Source organism: Taurulus bubalis, assembly GCF_910589615.1.
Source record: "Taurulus bubalis genome assembly, chromosome: 6".
Classification (NCBI taxonomy): Eukaryota; Metazoa; Chordata; class Actinopteri; order Perciformes; family Cottidae; genus Taurulus; species Taurulus bubalis.
Window position 1 is genome coordinate 24,701,001 of NC_136594.1, and position 4,552 is coordinate 24,705,552.

Genomic DNA, 4,552 nt, shown 5'->3' on the forward strand with positions numbered 1-4,552 from the left:
GGTGTCTGTTTGTGTGCACACATGCACGTATGCACAAGGGAAGACAGCTCAGTCTTAATTGCACAAACCCATCTGCTGATTCTGGAAAACAGGCCTGCATCTTACAGACACAAACGGTTACTGAGGAAAAATACACAGGCACATAAACACACACACACACACACACGCAGTCTTCAACTTGGACCCACGAACAATCTGGCCCCTCTGGCAGCTGTGTGGACGGCAATGACTGGCATGGTTTACAATATGGACGCCATTGTCTTAGGACAAAGGCCTCTCCACTCAAGGCAAAGGTCACATTATAAGACAATAAGCCTGTGTTCAGAGGGTGTGTGTGTGTGTGCGTGTGTGTGTGACGTCATGTGCAATTTGTGTAAGGGCTGCCTCAGCTAGAATGTATTATTAGTACTTAGTATTTAGTATAGTATTTTAATATGATTAAGTCCAACATGTTTCACTTCTAAAACGATGGGCTTAATAAAAGAGACAGAAAATGAAACATGTCTTCATCCCGTTACATAATGTTCTGTTCTCACCTAGTTTTGCGTTACATGAACCCCGTGCCCAGATGAGGCTTTCCTCTGCTCACCGTATCGGCCCGTGCATCTGTTTGCCGCGCTGCCGCTCCGGCTCGCTTTACATGGAATCGCTGTTTAACCCGAAAAGGAGAAACTGATACGGATCACTTTTCAATCCGCGCTCTCATTAGCAATGTGGAAAATAAAAGGCTGCGTGTTTCGTGCGTGCCGAGCGGGAAACACCTGTTCCTCACATCCCCCCCCCCCCTGAACATGGCGAATGATACGTGCCCCTTTCCTGTTGTTCTTTCTTTTCACTCATTGTCACGGCGAAATAAAGACAAAACGCAGCGCCGTCATCACAGAATTAGATTTTAAAGCGAGCATCCTGGGTTCATGCGAGAGTCGAGGAAGGAAAGCCCACTGGGTGACACACACACACACACACACACTGTACAGGAAGTGCATTTCAAATGGACACACAAACTCGCCACCACACACACACACACACACTTTTTATTTATTTATTTTCCTTATTTGTTTTATTGTGTTTTTACTGCATCATCTTAATGTGTATTTTACTGTGCTCTCTGACATGTTTTGGCCCCTGTTGTTGTCAATCTGGTTTAATTTACATGTTTTCCTTGAGTCCTGTACAGCACTTTGTGACCTTTGTCTCTGATAAGTGCAATATAAATAAACTTTACTTACTTTACTTACTTACTTACTTACTTATACACACACACACACACACACACACACACGCACACACACACACACACACACACACACACACATACTGATACATTCAAATTAAGAAAACTCAGATTTAATTAGGATTGACATATTTTCAAGCCTCAAACAAAAATTTAAAAAACTCAAACCCAAAAAATGTACGACGTTGACAAAGTTAATGAATAAAAGAAATTCCAAACTATTCTGAAAATACCCACATGTGTCCTTGTGTATTTCTTTTTGTTGTTGTAGTACACTGAAGTGAAAATGACCTTAGCCATTAAATAGAAAAAGCTTAACTAACTAGATAGAACACTGCCACACACACACACACACACACACACACACACACACACACACACACACACACACATAGCATCCTCATTCACATTACTCTGAGGCGGCTCAATCAATTACAAAAGGATCCTGCATGAAAACATGGCCTCAGGGTTTTTTTTTTTTTATCCAGCAAAGATGCAACATATTTCTCCTCCCGTTGGAGAAAAAAAACAACCCTGCCTGGCTGTCGATACCCGAGAGCCGCAGCCCTCCCCCCACCGCCAATAAATTGAACGTGCGATTCATCAGCCCGACTCTAGGAGACAGTATTTCTAATTAAAAAGGAGCTCGTAAACTCAACGTTTTACAGGCCCGGCTCAGCTTGTAAATACACTGTAAATAAGTTGCAGTGAGTGGCTTCATGGGCGGATGAAGGGCCGGGGATTTGCGGTTTGACTCCCGTTGATGCGTTCGAGTAACGGCGGGGCCGATTGCAATTAATGTGCCGCGTCAGTTTCTGGTGCTGCGTTTTATTCTCCCTTATGTTCTTCGAGCCCCGCCCCCCCCCCCACACCCCCTTCACCGCTAGATTCCCACGCTCGTCGTGTTCTCTTTGGAGCTCGGAGGCTCACATCTGATTGGATTACCGGTTGGAGAGGACATATTTTGTCGGGGCCAATTAAGAGCGCTCCTGTGGCATCACAGATGGAGAACTGAGCTCTCTCTGCGGGGAGGGGGCTCATATTTGGGTTCTAAAATAGCATAATGCATACTGAAGAGTCTGCAAAAACAACACGCCAGGTGTGACTATCCCCCGGGCCTCGATGAGCCTGCTGTAAGTAAGAATGCATCCTGAGTCAACATCCCTGGCTTTATGTGTCTAAAATGGTCACGGGGGTTGGGGGTGAGACGCGTGGACATGTTCTTACCCGTTGTGGTGTTCTTTGCTTGGTCAAAGTGAAATGAAAACCCCCAGAGAATCACATCTCAATGGCGGCTGGACGTCCGAGTCCTGCAGAGGCAGACAGAGAGGCGGAGGAGACGGAGCGAAATGGGAGCAATAGAAAGGGGGAAAAGAAGAAGAGAGAGGGGAGGGGAGGTTATTCAAGCTCACTGAACTGAAGTCCCTGTCATTTCTTCACAATAGAGATGGATAGCCGTAATATGTAGTGAGCGTGTGGGGTGCGATGTGAATAATGGCCCCCCACCTCCCTTCCACATACACTATGTGTGAACAGCCACTCAAACGCAAGAACCAGCCACTTCCGCTTGTGTGTGCGTGAGTGTGTGTGTGCGTGTGTGTATGTGCGAGGCGCGCCTCGTAATGACCTCTTAAGTGTCAGGGTATCAAAGTCTATAATGGTCCATCTCGGCGCTGGCTGGCGGTTTACAGCTTAAAAAGCTCTCTCGCGCCATGATAACTGGTTTATATGGGTGGCATTTCACTGCCAAATGCCAGAGACACTTTTCGGAAAAGGGAAATTGTTAGCTCTGTTACACAGAACGCAGAGTGGCAGTTATTCACAGTTAGAATGTCTCTGATATCTTTTTTATTTTTTTCCTATCCCTGCCCCCCTCCCCCCCACACACACACACTTCCACATCTCCCATTCTGCATCGTCCCGTTTTCCATCCTGTTTTTTTTCTCCACAATATTCTCCCATCTGCCTCGGAGACACATTTTCTGTGAGTTTCTCTTCAACTCCCCCTACCTATTTCTCTTGGGGGTGAACTATGCAGCCTCATCTCACCAGGGTCAGTACGTGTGTGTTGTGTGTGAGATTGGACGTGGTTGTTTTTCTTTTCTTCTTTGCTGTTTACTGATGGGGACACGAGGTAAACGGCGTATATCAGTTTGGCCTTGGATTTTCTTTTGTCCGCGTGCTTTTCATTCATTGGTATTTTATATTAAAAAAATAATGTATATGCGCACAAAAACAAGTGCATCAACATACTATAATAGCACACTTACACACACATACATAATGTCAGAGCCTGGACCTTTGTGGAGCTTTCAGGCAGTGTTGTAATTGGGCCTATTAGCCGGTGCAGGAGGCCGCGAGCAATATCTATACGGGCGGGCGGGCAGACGCTGCGACAAAAGAGGGATTGACCGCATCGCGTTTGTGCACACGCATGCGTTTGCACATATTCACGCGGATGAGTGTGCACCACCCGATGTAACATGCACACACACACACACACGCGCACTACAATGCGGGGGAATTGCCGGAGGCAATGGAGCATCGACGAGAAATAAGTTGGGGGCTAAGCTCCCCACACCCCACACACCTTCCCAACCTATGCAGCACCTTCATTCATGTCTCGCTGGCTTCCCCTCCTGGAAACGCGGTATGCATTATTCACACGGAGCCGGTCGACAATGGAGGGGATCGATGAACGAGGGATAAGAAGCGGGGTTTGGAGGCGCAGGCCGGGTGGTGGAGGAGAGAGCTTGTCGGAGGAGCGGGACTACAGGCGAGGGGGAAGAGATTTTCCATTAGGACTCATTTACGTGAGGTGGGAAAGGGGAGATTAAAGACGCAGCCGTCGGGAAAGGTCGGCGCATACATCATTCGTTCCATCACCGATGAGGAATTCTTCACCAAATCCTGATTTGCTCTGTTTGCCTGCTGTCTGACGGCTCACACGTCTTCAGTTTGGGAAGCTCCAACTGGATGAAACCAAGTGTTTTATTTTGCCCAAAGACACGCCAACCGGGTGTTTGGTTCCATTTCAGCAGATTGCGACCCGCTAGCTTGTTTTTTCAACAATGTTGGGCTTAAAAACTAAATGCGCAGGCAGGCTGAAATTCAACTGTGGTCTTCCGTCAGAAAATGCGGCGACTTAAACCAAGTAGGAAGCCGCCATCCGCTAGGCCAGGGGTCACCCTCAAGGGTGGAGAGCAACACGGCTACTTTTTTGATACAATCTTCCCGGATTATACATTAGCTCTGTGTACCTTTTTAATAATTAATATCATATATTTGATGGGCCACATATATTAGGAGACTGCCAAC